This window comes from Pelophylax lessonae (genome assembly GCF_965119305.1).
Source record: "Pelophylax lessonae genome assembly, chromosome: 2".
NCBI classification, from domain to species: Eukaryota; Metazoa; Chordata; class Amphibia; order Anura; family Ranidae; genus Pelophylax; species Pelophylax lessonae.
Genome location: NC_138769.1, coordinates 71,861,127 through 71,876,532, shown reverse-complemented (window position 1 = coordinate 71,876,532; position 15,406 = coordinate 71,861,127). Strand labels below are relative to the sequence as shown.

The following is a 15,406-nucleotide window of genomic DNA, read 5'->3' as shown; positions in this document are numbered from 1 at the left end:
ATTAGATGTGGCACAATAAAGCTAATGAATGAGGAGGCTCAGCCCTGTGGTGCAGAGATCCATTCAACACACAAGAACCATGGAAGCCGGGGATCTGATCTTTGTTATACAAAATAAATGGATGCAAACAAGGGCTATAATGCTGTACAATAAACACTAAACACATTAAGTAGATTAAAGGATGTTCTAATCCACTTAATGATTACGCATGCACAAGCAGAGAATAATTACACTTTACTCCTGGGAAATGTATTATTTTATATGACACAATAGTATGAGTAGAAGAGACGCATAAACATTTGATTTACTAAAACTGGAGAGTGCAAAATCTGGTGCAGCTCTGCAAAGAAACACAATCAGCTCGTAGGTTTTTTTTTAACCACTTGCCGATCGCTCGCCGCAGCTTTACTGTGGCACGCTGGCTCGGCTGTGCGAACCAACGTAGTACAACGTTCGTTACGCGCATGGTGCTGGGGGGCGACATTACTGTAATAATGTCACTGGTCCTATAAAAGTGTCAAAAATGTCAGTTAGGTGTCCGATCTGTCTGCCGCAATGTCGCAGTCCCACTAAAAATCGCTGATCGCCGCCATTACTAGTAAAAAAAAGGAAAATAAATAAAAATTACATAAATCTTTCTCCTAGTTTATAGACGCGATAACTTTTGTGCAAACCAATCAAAATATTCTTATTGCAATTTTGTTTTTGGCCTAAAAGGATTAATTTTTTTTTGGAATGTTATATAGCAGAATGTGAAAAATATTGTTTTTTATTTTCAGAATTGTCTCTCTTTTTTTGTTTATAGCGCAAAAAATAAAAATCACAGAGGCGATCAAATACCACCAAAAGAAAGCTCTATTTGTGGGAAAAAAAGGATATCAATTTTGTTTCAGTACAGTGTTTTCCATGAAAGTAACACCGTGCCGATTCACAAAAAATGGCCTGGTCATTAAGGGGGCAAATCCTTCCGGTCCAGAACTGGTTAAAGCTTAACCACTCTTTTTCTGACATTTGTTGTTTACAAGTAAAAATCTTTTTTTGCTAGAAAATTACTTAGAACCCCTGCATATTATATATATTTATAGATACACATATATATATATATCTCTATCTATCTATCTATCTATCTATCTATCTATCTATCTATCTATCTATCTATCTATCTATCTATCTATCTATCTATCTATCTATCTATCTATCTATCTATCTATCTATCTATCTATCTATCTATCTATCTATCTATCTATCTATCTATCTATCTATCTATCTATCTATCTATCTATCTATCTATCTATCTATCTATCTATCTATCTATCTATCTATCTATCTATCTATCTATCTATCTATCTATCTATCTATCTATCTATCTATCTATCTATCTATCTATCTATCTATCTATCTATCTATCTATCTATCTATCTATCTATCTATCTATCTATCTATCTATCTATCTATCTATCTATCTATCTATCTATCTATCTATCTATCTATCTATCTATCTATCTATCTATCTATCTATCTATCTATCTATCTATCTATCTATCTATCTATCTATCTATCTATCTATCTATCTATCTATCTATCTATCTATCTATCTATCTATCTATCTATCTATCTATCTATCTATCTATCTATCTATCTATCTATCTATCTATCTATCTATCTATCTATCTATCTATCTATCTATCTATCTATCTATCTATCTATCTATCTATCTATCTATCTATCTATCTATCTATCTATCTATCTATCTATCTATCTATCTATCTATCTATCTATCTATCTATCTATCTATCTATCTATCTATCTATCTATCTATCTATCTATCTATCTATCTATCTATCTATCTATCTATCTATCTATCTATCTATCTATCTATCTATCTATCTATCTATCTATCTATCTATCTATCTATCTATCTATCTATCTATCTATCTATCTATCTATCTATCTATCTATCTATCTATCTATCTATCTATCTATCTATCTATCTATCTATCTATCTATCTATCTATCTATCTATCTATCTATCTATCTATCTATCTATCTATCTATCTATCTATCTATCTATCTATCTATCTATCTATCTATCTATCTATCTATCTATCTATCTATCTATCTATCTATCTATCTATCTATCTATCTATCTATCTATCTATCTATCTATCTATCTATCTATCTATCTATCTATCTATCTATCTATCTATCTATCTATCTATCTATCTATCTATCTATCTATCTATCTATCTATCTATCTATCTATCTATCTATCTATCTATCTATCTATCTATCTATCTATCTATCTATCTATCTATCTATCTATCTATCTATCTATCTATCTATCTATCTATCTATCTATCTATCTATCTATCTATCTATCTATCTATCTATCTATCTATCTATCTATCTATCTATCTATCTATCTATCTATCTATCTATCTATCTATCTATCTATCTATCTATCTATCTATCTATCTATCTATCTATCTATCTATCTATCTATCTATCTATCTATCTATCTATCTATCTATCTATCTATCTATCTATCTATCTATCTATCTATCTATCTATCTATCTATCTATCTATCTATCTATCTATCTATCTATCTATCTATCTATCTATCTATCTATCTATCTATCTATCTATCTATCTATCTATCTATCTATCTATCTATCTATCTTTATATATATAGTTTTTTTTTATTTTTTTTAACAGAGACCATAGAGAATAAAATGGCGGTAATTGCAATACTTTAGTCACACTGTATTTGCGCAGTGGTCTTTCTAAGGTTGTTGGAAAAAATATACTTTTTTACATTTTAATGCAAAAAAAACACAATGCATAACCCAATTATTTTGTAAAATATAAAAGATGATGTCACGCTGAGTAAATAGATACCAAACATATCACACTTTATAATTGTAACCAGTATATTAACCCTTTACCTCCTGCATCCTGAACATTAACCCCCTTATATCTATCCTCCCACTGTATGTGACCTGTGCATTAACCCTCTTACCCCTCTCTGTATGACCTGCATAATGAATAAAAAAAAAAACAGTAAAGTTAGCCCGATTTTTGTGTATAATGTGAAAAAAGATGTTACGTCAAGTAAATAGATACTTAACATGTCATTCTTTAAAATTACGCACACTCGTCGAATGGTGACAAACTAAGGTACTTAGAAATATCCATAAGTGAGGCTTTAAAACTTTTTGCAAGTTACCTGTTTAAGGTTACAGAGGAGGTTTGGTGCTAGAATTATTGCTATTGCTCTAATATTCGCAGTGATACCTCACATGTGCGGTTTGAACACCGTTTACATATGTGACCTACATATGCGTATGCTTCTGTGCACGAGCACGGAGGAATGGAGCGCTTTAATTTTTTCTTATTTATTTTATTTTTTATTTTTACACTGTCCATTTATTTATTTTTTTTATCACTTTTATTCCTATTACAAGGAATGCAAACATCCCCCATAATAGAAATAAGCATGACATGTCCTCTTTATTGAGAGATCTAGGGGCCAAAAATAACCCAGATCTCCAATTTACACTTAGAAGGCAAAATTATTTTTTTTTGACACTTTGACTTAAAAAAAAAAAAGTCTTTAAGCCCGAAAACTGGAAGTGATGTTGGAGGTTGCTCTGGGCTTCCAAGGGCATAAAGCCAAGTGGGGGCCATCTTGCCCTCACTTGACTTCCTGCCTAGCCATCGACTGCATTGGATCGGTCCCGGGCTTACTGACAGCTCCGTTAAACTTGGAACTGGATGCAGCAGGAGGGGGCACCTCTCCCACCTCCTATAAAAGTGATCTTGCGGCATATTTGCTGCTGGGATCACTTTTATCTGAAAGTCGTCCGCCTAAGGGAAAAAAAAACTATACAGGTTATGGCAGCTAGCTGCTGCCATAACAATGGTATTTTTATATCAAAATCATGATGAACATTCCCAGTTAGGCGGTTGGCAAGTGAACAAGCTGAGGTTAGAAGCTCATTGGCTACCATGCACAGCTGCACCAGATTGTGCACTCTCCGGTTTTAGTAAATCAACCCCACTGATTGGACCTTTTGGCAGCAACAATGAAGTGCTTTTACCTGTGGCTTTATCACTGACTTTTTTGGGAAACTAAAGCAATATTAAACCCACAAACAAAATGTAATATATTGAAGTTTACCGATCCTTATCTGTGGTGGCCTTTATTTTCACCTTGTAATCTGGCCAGTAACACACTTCCTATCTAAGGGCATCTCCACTCTGTATGGAGCAGCAATGAAGACACCTTTGTACAGTAGCATAGTCAATCTGCAGAGGGGGTAATATTAGGCAAGATGTCTTATTTTTTTGTTTTATACGACAGAATAAAAATTTGGAAATGATGCAATGTATTTTATTTTTGGACGAAAACGGTTCTGATTAAATGAAATTCATAAAATCTGGTATCGTACGAGAAAAGTTTTGTACTTGTCTTTTCGGAAAACTTCGGAGGAAAGCTGTGTACTAACGATCAGATTATCGCACAATCGCATCGAAAGTGGTATTTTTTTTATGCTATTCTGATCGTGTGTATGGGGCTTAACTGTGGGACTTCTCCACTATCAGAATACACTGATCAGCAGCTGAAACCAGTTGATTGATAAAATTATTCAACAGTCCATAGATTTGGCCAGTCCCTGCCGAGCTGGTTGAATTTGGGCAGCTTTAGGTGGACTAGCCAATTAAATCCTGGTACACACAAAAAACTGACAACTCAGGAGGAGCCATTGTACTAACTTACCAATATTAGCACAGTGATCTCCCTCTCTGAGCTACTGTATTGTGTTATGACGGGGGAATGCCCCTCCCCCCTGTCAGGACATTCCAGTCAGCACTCTCAGCTATTGGCTGAGAGCACTGATCGGGACCCGGTCGGCAGACCTTTTTTTTGGTCATGACCCTTAAATAAAAGTCAGACAAATGGCTGGCTTCTGTCAGACCAACCGCAGTACACTGGGGCCAAATGTCGGCCGGTTTCTATTGAACCAGCCCATGCCACCCAACATTCGGCCTGTGTGTTCTAGGCTTAGAGGGACTTGACTAACAAGTTAAAGATAAAACTCCAGCTAACACTTTTTAAGCAGTTGCAACAACAGTTTTTTTGTTTCCTTTTGGCATAAAGGTATTACATAACTGAATAAAAGCTGACCATTGTAAGCACCCCTGTCAGTGTTGAATGGTTTGTCCTAACCATCCAACCTCTAATTAGTCTGGACAGCTTAGTCTGTTTAAGTTAGTTGAAAAATAACAGACTTACTGGCTGAATCCCCAGGTGGAAATAAAGGAAAAAAGCCTAAAAAGCAAACTAATACAGCTACTACACTAGGAATTGGTAATCTGCAATATAATATACAGTATTTATGATTTTGGGTTTAATACTGCTTAATCTGAAAGATGTGGACAATTCTAATCATGCAAAACGGTAAGGCTTTATATAAATGAGTTCAGAATGGGGTATTGTAAAATCATTGAAACTAAACTTTGGGCAGATATAAAATAACACAAATTAAAGTAGAGCTAGAGCCAAAAATAGCAACTAAAAAAATAGCCCATTAACCACTTGAAGACCAGGCTTTTCCGGCACTTTTTGTATACATGTGAAAATCTTTTTTTATTGCTAGAAAATTACTCCCAAACATTATATATTTTTTTTAAAGCAGAGGCCGAGAGAATAAATTGGTGGGTTTTTCAATTTTAAAACCCTTTATAGGTTACCACTATATATACAGAGGATGTCTAGGGCTAGAATTACTGCCCATGATCTGATGTTCACGGAGATACCTCACATGTGTGGAACGATCGATGTTTGCATGTGTGCAGGACGATGTACGCATTTGCTTTTGCGCGCTAGCACAGGGGGACAGGGGCAATTTTTTTTTGTTCTCATTAATTATTTATTTAATTTAATTTATTTTTGATTACTTTTATTGCTGTCACATAGAATGAAAGCATCCTTGTGACAGCAATAGGCACTTGGCAGGTACAGTTTATGGAAGAATCTGGGGTCAAAAATACCCAAAATCCCTCCATTGCACTTGAAAGCATTCAAAACACCAAGATCAGTGTTTTTGAATACTTTCAATTTTTAAAAAATGGCTCAGTTGACATCCCAGTAAACCGGAAGTCATGTCATGTCATTACTTCTCGATTACCATAGCGGAGACCCAATCAAAGCTGATTCCGACTTTGTATGTGTCTATGGTCAACCGCCTTAAGGTTCCTGGTGGGACAAGAGAGGCAGAGAGAGCCGTGGAAGGCATCGGGGTGGGGGGGGGGGTCTGCTAGAAAAAGCAATTGAATTAGTTAGCCACTCCGATTGCTATTACAAAAGAGCCAGCCAGTCGTCGGCTCTAAAAAACTGTACCAGGTTAATACCTTCAGCTGCAGGCCTCATCCCAGTACAACCACTTGAAGTCAAATGACGTACCGGATATGCAATTTGACGACAAGTGGTAAAAAGAGGTAATTACAAAACCAACTTTTTCTTCAATATTCACCTTTAAACCAGAGATGTCCTCCACAGTACAATTTTTTATCCCTCTTGATGTTCTCAGTCTAATGATCAGCACCGGTCAACCCACATCCTCTGAGTTTAGGTTTTCCTGGGTCCACCCCAGCCTGTGACTTGACAGTGATAGCAGGGATGAGCTCATCTCTCTGTCATTCTGCTTTCTGCTCCTATCAGTCTGTTTTTCATCAGTATTTGATTGGCTCATTGTGCTGCTTCTTCCTCTCACAATTAAGCCCTGCTGTAGAGGGGCTGCAATCTTATACAAGATTGAATTCAGGTTCTAACACTGCTTGCGTTAATAAAATACATTTAGTGATATATAAATGATTACAGAGCTGCATTAATCTGTAACTTTATCTCTGCTTGGAGTTCAGCTTTATTGTAGCCTTGTAGTTATTACCTAAATCAATAAATGTATTTTTTTTTTTAAGGAAACCAGTTTATGTACCTAAAACAAGTATATGGCTAAAATGCAGAAATTATAACATATAGGAGCAAAGAGTCCCAGTGTGGAAGCAAAGTGAACATGCAGATATAGGTGAAATATATAGTGCTTCACTCTTGAGTGTCCCCCACCAGCCACACTGTCTTCTCACCTCCAGATTAGCCCCTGTGAAAACAGGCAGGCTAGACAGGCACAAACTTTCAAGGATAACACAGGAACCAGAAGTAGATTACACACTTGCAGGGAACGAGGTGTCCTAAGGTGGGGGTCATTCTCAGTGCTGATAAGGGACTTCCATATATCTAGAGATTCCACATCAGGATGAAACATACGTTCACATGGAATAAGCAAGAGGACTGGACATAGTGCGTAACCTCTTTTAAAACTCAACTTTATTTATAGGCATAAAAAATACAAGTACCTTAATGGGCACTGAACACAGTGCACGGTCACAGCTGGTATTGGTACTGCACTCCTTGCGATGGATGGCGGGTGACGTCACCGGCTCCTCCCCCTCCATATGCGTTACGTCCCTGTGAGCGGGACTTCATGAAGTTCCGCCCATGGGGACGTAACGCATATGGAGGGGGAGGAGCCGGTGACGTCACCCGCCATCCATCGCAAGGAGTGCAGTACTAATACCAGCTGTGACCGTGCACTGTGTTCAGTGCCCATTAAGGTACTTGTATTTTTTATGCCTATAAATAAAGTTGAGTTTTAAAAGAGGTTACGCACTATGTCCAGTCCTCTTGCTTATTCCATGTGAACATATGTTTCATCATGATGTGGAATCTCTAGATATATGGAAGTCCCTTATCAGCACTGAGAATGACCCCCACCTTAGGACACCTGGTTCCCTGCAAGTGTGTAATCTACTTCTGGTTCCTGTGTTATCCTTGAAAGTTTGTGCCTGTCTAGCCTGCCTGTTTTCACAGGGGCTATTCTGGAGGTGAGAAGACAGTGTGGCTGGTGGAGGACACTCAAGAGTGAAGCACTATATATTTCACCTATATCTGCATGTTCACTTTGCTTCCACATTGGAACTCTTTGCTTCTATATGTTATAATTTCTGCATTTTAGCCATATACTTATTTTAGCGCTGCACTGTTTATTATATTTGTACTGATTTGGGATTTGATTTATTGGCCCTTAGTGTTCTCTTATTCTTATTGTTATTCGAGTGCGCTGATTTTATTTCATTCCGTTTATGTACCTGAATCTGATTTGGTATCAGCTTCTTGTAATCCCATGTACAGCAGCACTTAGACTTGGAGTTGGGGACCAGGATCTGAAGTCAATCAGCTGTTCTGCATGCAAATATATTGTTGAGAAACAGTTGATAGGAGGAGGGAGAAGAGTGAGCAGAGTGATGTTCTCTGTGATCAAATGGCTCAGATTACAAACACAATGTACAGAGCTGATCGGAGTGGCTCTGTAACTTGTAATCACTGAGATGACCAATCACAAAAATCACAACTGTAAACACTTGTGTTTACATCTGAGAGCTTTCCCCTGCCACTCACACCAAATGAAGGGGAAGAAGTAGTTTATATCAATGAAGGGACCACATGCAGCAACAGATTGTTGGAGAGGGATTTTACCTGATTGTGCGGCTATTTTTTAACCCTTTCCCCTCCTCCTCTTCTGTTGATTTCATCCCCAGTCGGTCTATGTAACCAGTATATTAACCCTTTACTTCCTGTATCCTGCATATTAACCCAATTATATCTATCTTCCCACTGTATGTGACCTGTATTTAAACCCATTTACCTCTTCCTCCCTCTTTGTATGACCTGCATATTAATGCTGTACTGTATCTAGTGCACTGTTACCAAGCTCCATGCTTTAACCACCTCAATACCAACATGTTTTTCCATTTCCATAAAACATTAGGGAAAATGTTTTCCCTAATTGGATTGGGGGCTTTAGTACAGTCAAAGCAATTTTACTTGATGTATTGTATAACTGAAAGTAAGGGAAACATTTTTTTTTTTAATTTCTAATCAATATAGGGGGGTATACCACCAAAAGAATGACTTGTCTATCTTAAGAAAGAATCCAAAATGTATTGTGGTAAAGTAAAGTAATGCATGATGAAGTAACTGTCAGTCAAACTTTCACAGCACTGAAAACTGAAACATAGCCTGATAATGAAGATGCAATATACGCTGGAACTCAAGTGGTTAAAGAGGAATTGGACTCTTGAAGCTGTGCCCCATGAAGACAGGCAGAAGGCAAATGACTAGTCGCCAGTCTTCCAGCTGCTGATATTTTCCTATTACTGACTTACAATACCTTACTCTGCACTATGGCTCTGTGTGTAGGTGGCCATCTTAGTAGGGTTTGTGCTTCCTTATGTCAGAGCCTCCAGCAAGGAGAACACTGAGCATCACAGTAAGGATATTATCAAATCTCAATCCTCATTACTGGAGACTAGTAGCCAGAGGCAGCAGTGCCTTAGATCTCATACTACAGATATTCAGCTATGGGACTGTTGACACAGTATAATGGGACTGGTTTCATAATTATCAACCAGCTGTGCAGTTGCAGAGCACAAATAAGAATGTCTGCTGGGCCTGCATCCCTTTAGACATGTTCCTATTGGAAGTATTTCAAGGGATATCTGAAATCTGACTTGCATCCTAGTGCAGACTTCTAAAAAAATTGGTGAGCCAATCACACAAGCAGGAAATGATGTTTCTGGAGTGTGGTCAGTATACATTCTGTGTACAGAACAACTCCAGGTAGCCATATTGAGTTTATATTACCTGCCCTGGATCCTTGAGTACAATTTAGCGGCTTCCCGGGCCTGGTATGGCTGACCATGTTATTGAGTTTCTTTCCAAGAAGCTCCAGCATTTGAAATCTCTGTGAAAACTGAGAATTTTGATTGGACTGCTGGGTGAAATCCTATTGGGCATGTAAGTACTGTGCAATGTTATGAACTATCAGCAGCACAGTATATATTTACTATTTTGATACACTTATTGAATTTATGTACTAATATTTGTATTTATATCTAGATCAGCTGTCAAACTTTGTTGTCACCTCTGAAGAAGGACATTACACTCAACAAGTCCGAAACATGTTAGGTGTCATTATGTACTGTTAGACAACTATTCCCATTGGCTTTACCAAGTCTATTGGTTTTATGTATTTATTCATTGCACATTGCTGCTGATATGGTTAAATATACGCATGTCCAATATCCAATATATGGCATGTGTTGTAACACATTTTTACTTTTAATGTTTTGATATCTATATACAATAAAATACAATTTTACTATATTGGTTTTTGTCAATAGTCCATGAGGGGCTCATGATGCAAACAAGGTTTGTTTCAAATTTTTCTGTATTTTCACAACTTATAGACATGACAAATCCCCTTCAGGGCCTTCCATTTATTCATTTGCCTCTACTCGAGTCCCAGATTACACTAAGCTTTATGTACTCCAGAGCTGAAAAAAAGCCTTTGTTCTATGTTTTTTAGAAGGCTGTAGAGAAACAATGGCTGCAGATAAACAGGTACAACATATGTAGGAGGATTTGTTCATCTATGTGTATCCCCTGAGACCAGTCACTTCATATGTTTTTTTTTTTTTTTACCTTAATGAGAAATATACAGTGTTAGGTGGAACTCAGAGCACTTTCTTGGAAATTCTAGCTCAGTAGTTAACTACTGATTGCTCCATATGCTTTCTACAACAGCTAATCAGCACACAGTCTAATGGAAATGGCAGAATTTTGTCACCCATGCTATGTATGAGCCAGATCATGCACAGGAAGGGAACTGTAAGTAGGTTAGCATAGAACTATACAGGTGAGAAATCTATTTCAGAAACTAAAGAGGTAATAATAGCTCAGTGTATAATTTTGGACCAATTCACCAAATGAAAGAAAAAGTTTTGAGAATTCTGCGTTATATTATAATAAAACAGTATCATTATAATGATAATGAAGGCCTCTTGATCCACTTAGGGAAAGAGAGCCTTGAATGATGGGGGCATGGCTAGGAGGTGGGAGTTATCACCAGGATAGTGGTCAAAGATGATTGGATGGAATCACAGGGCGATGGGGTGGGTCTGAGCTTAGGTAAAGTCTGCTCCCAGGGAATTCATGGCCTTTTGAAGAACGCATAACTAGAAGAGGCTGCCCCCTTAGGATGGTATGTCACAGCTTTAGCAGCATTTTTCGACCTTGCCAGCTTTTGAAGTTGAAGTAATGGGCAATGCCCTTAATTGGAAATTAGAAGTATGCTGTTTGTCCATCACTTATGGTCAGGACAGGCCCCCTTTGGAATTTGTTTTGTTAATGTTAAAACGTGCCCACAGTACAATTGGGACCTGGCACTGGTTTAAAGTTTTTACATGTTCTGTTGGAAATTAAATAAAGCTGTGACCTTGCCCCTTTTCCAACTCAATGGTTGTAAGTGTGGTTTCTTATACGGGCAAGAAGGTGGTTTTATTATGTTAATAGTTTGGTTTTCCTAAGCCTATGTGCCTCAGCAGTCAAATACACACTTCCCTGTGAAATTTAATTATTCTAATGAGTATGTATTGCATAAAATGCCTTGCATTGATCAATACTCTTGACAGTCGATGATGGATAGCATGTTATTTTCCAAATTAACAAGTTTCCTCGGCAAAGACTGTAAGACTTAGTGAAGTAATGCCCTGCTTAATAAAACACCCTAATAAGTGTGATCACTTAACAAAACTCAATAGGTCAACTGTATTTAGGTTGTAAAGCATAAGTATTGCTTGAAATAGAGACAGAATGATACATTAATCAAACCTGTCACATTTACTGGACCATGCTCACCAGGTATGAGGCACATAGCAGTTTTCCTGATATGGAATACACGGACTGACCATGAATGGAAGAATTAAAATGTGTTACACATAAGAAATGTAATTAAAAAATATAATGCTACCTATATTATATATTAGATCATTGTGTTAATTCAACTCTTCATCCCTTTATAATAATCAGTTATAGTGGGTAGGTAGACTTCATCATGTTTAGTAGGTTCTTTTGTATTTATCGTACACTTTTTATGCTTTTAACTTTCTGGGCCCATTCTTCCTGATGCACCAAGGAAATGCACAGTAAACTAAGAATTTTACAATGCCTTATTGATATTCACAATCTGTGACATGGTGCGTTATGGTGCCATTCATTTAGAAAGGAACAGTCCATGGGATGTTGATGGACCTGCACTGTAGAAATATCAGTTGTAGAGCAATGCATTAAAAAGGTGCTGGTCTTTTTTTTTTTTTTTCATTTCATTGCTGTTCATTGGCAGCCCAGACGAAATGAATGAGCTATTTCAACACAACGCATATCAACATGTGAAAAGTCACATGTTAATGTGCATTCAGTAATGCATTACAGCAGAATGTATAGGTATTAAGAAGGCCTTATAGAAAAAGAGAGAAGTAGTAAATACACTAAACAGCAAATGATCTAAAATTTAAAGATCAGTCCAATACTGATAGGTCAGTTATGGGAGTTATAGTACACTAATTTACTATATGGTTTCCTATACAACTGTGAAAGTCTCAGCTGGTCCATTTAAAAAATAACATAGTGCCAGGGAGCTCTCCTTGTGAAGAAGACAACACATGAGAAGCCATGGATTTGTTTATGACTATAATACCATAATAATACGAAATAATATATAATTGGTCGACTTGATGCTTAATAAAAACATATTGAGGAGGATTTATTAAAGGCATATAGACTGTGCACTGGAATTGCAGTTGCACTCTGCAAGGGTATTTGCTCTACAGCTTAGTAAATAATGTGAAGCTTCACTGTGCAAATAATATTCAATCACATGCAAGGAAAATATAAAAAAAAAACAGCATGTTATGCTTGCACATGATTGGATGATGGAAGCCAACAGAGCTTCCCCTCCTTTACTAAGCTCTGGAACAACTGCCCTTGCAGAGTGCAAGTCTATTTGTCTTCAGAAAATATACTAATCCACACATTGTATTACCCAATAGTAGACTAACATTAGACTTGACACTTGACAAGCCAACCATTTAAGAAAACCTGCCAATCAGAAACCCATGAAGGCTGAGCTCTCCTTCTGAAAATGTTGGCTGCCTGGCTGTTATGCGGACCCACTCATTATTATACTTTATGTCTCTGACACAGCACAAGTATTAAGATGAGTACTTCTGACCTTTTTCTGACTTTCATGACCTACTTGCTCTGGATCACTGACCTATTCAAGCCAAAGGATCAGCATAAAAGCCAGACAACTATCATTTTTTATAGGGAGGTTAGCAATGGCAGTCTCCATAATTCTTTGATGATAGGTTTACTTTAAATAAATAAGGTGAAGAGTTGATTCATCCTTCCAGTATTCACCCAAAATAAATGGCAGGTTTGGATGGATGAACCCTTTAAAAGGCTGTTTCTCTACTTTCACTTTCTACAATGAACTATCACCTGCAAACAATAGCAACTTTAATAAAACATATTTGCACTGAATTATCAGACTGTAAAAAAAATAAATAAATAAGTTTAGACATTTACTGTAATTAGCAGCAGGACATTCATTGCATAACATTCAGCAAATAAAGCCAAGGTGTTGATTTACTATAGCTGGGGAGTGCAGAATCTGGTGCATGGTAGCCAATCAGCTTCAAAATTCAGCTTGCTCAATAAAGTTTTGACAAAAACCCTGGAAGCTGATTGGTTTCTAAGCAGAGCTGCACGTGATTTTACGCTCTCCAGTCTTAGTAAATCAACCCCAAGTCTTCATTATCGTACACATCTGCCTGTATGGATCAGGTAAAGGACAGGGGATAAGATCGTTAAAGTCAGTCATATATTCAGTGTTGATCAATTGTGTTCCTCTGATGCTCTCACAGAAACATGAACCCAAATGCTTTGTTTAAGAGTATGTCTATGATATTAGCAAGCAACTACACCTCATGAGGACAGTGGTCAGCTGAACTAATCCCACACAGTCATTTTTCACAACTGATCTCTGTCAAGTGTATCTGCTGAGGTCACCCCAAGACATGCTGGTCATAGAAAATAAGACCAGGCTGGACAAGTTAGGTTGGACCAATTTACACAGTAATTGTCCTTTTGTGGAAATAATGTGTGCCTGTTCATGGCCAATTTATATAATGTGTAACTACCTGCTGCTTCTGTGAAGTCATATAAGTAATTTCAACAAAGCAAATAGCTAATTTACTTTATCAGGTATCCCGGTAGTGTCTTCACAATGCCATCCACAAAGCAGCAAATGAGGAAAGCAGTGTGACAGCAGAGAGATAAGACAGTAATAAACTATTTATTTGTCTAACCTTTCCTTTTAAACTCAATTGTGCTCTGTAGGATTATTGGCTTTGCCGGGAAATGCCATGCTTTTGATAGGTCCGATACTCAAAGTCCACAGAATATGCAAGTTTATTCCATAAGCCAATGCACAAAGCAATGGTGAAGAGCAGAAAACATCAACTAGTGGGGAGCAAACTTAACTCAACATTTGCTTTCTCTAAACCTTTATCTCTTAATCCCACATTTTTCAATGTGATGCCCTTGACATGTTGGAATTCAACTCCTTACACCTCAACAAAGAAAGGTCAAGATTAGACATTGGCTAGGCTAGACACCTACCAGTAATAGTAATCCAAAGCAACCCAAAATCACAGAAAGAGTCATAACTACAAAAGAGAATTGTCTGTTCTGAATTATTACTATACTCTGCATGTAGCATGTTGCCTGATTAAAGAACCAGTCCACTCAAAACCATTATTTCAATTTTCGGTTGGATTCTAGGGCACTAAATCACCCAGTGGCTTCTCCTGGGTACTCTGCAAAATAGATCGCTGCCACTCCACCCATCTGTTGCAACCAATACAGGGGGATCTTACTTTCTTGGATTTTTGATTGACTTAATATTATAGGTAATGCAGCAGGGTAAATTAAACTCCGTATAAAGGAGGTAGGGACAAGAACTTTAGTCTGGAGATCTTGCCTGCATTACATAATATGTAAAGATTAAATTATGTTAACCCCCCAGCCATCAATCATAATGAAATAATTAGTTGTGTCTGTGGACTGACCATTTCAGATAAACATTGCTTAGAGGTACATTGAGGTTGATTTACTTAAGCTGGCCATGCTCTCATTGAATATTGTTTGATTCCTGCTAAATTGAATGAAGTTTGTTCCACGGGTGGCCCTGGTGGCACCACCTGGTCAGCAAAAGTAAATTTTTCGAACTACTTTTGTTAAAAGAGTTAGGTGGCAAATTCTCACCTGAGTCCAACCAGCTATAGACATTGTTTGAAATATTCTGACATGTGAGGGTTCTGCCTATCAGAATACGATAGCTCACACCACAGCGGATTCATCTATCCACTGTTAAATGTGGATGG

General features: G+C 37.2%; 1 protein-coding gene across 4 annotated transcripts in view; it reads right to left on the bottom strand.

Annotated features, from left to right (window-relative positions):
• Positions 1 to 15,406, bottom strand: part of ROBO1 (roundabout guidance receptor 1) — a gene marked incomplete at its 5' end in the record, with an annotated part of 1,547,889 nt that overhangs the window by 708,119 nt on the left and 824,364 nt on the right. The window lies entirely within an intron of this gene.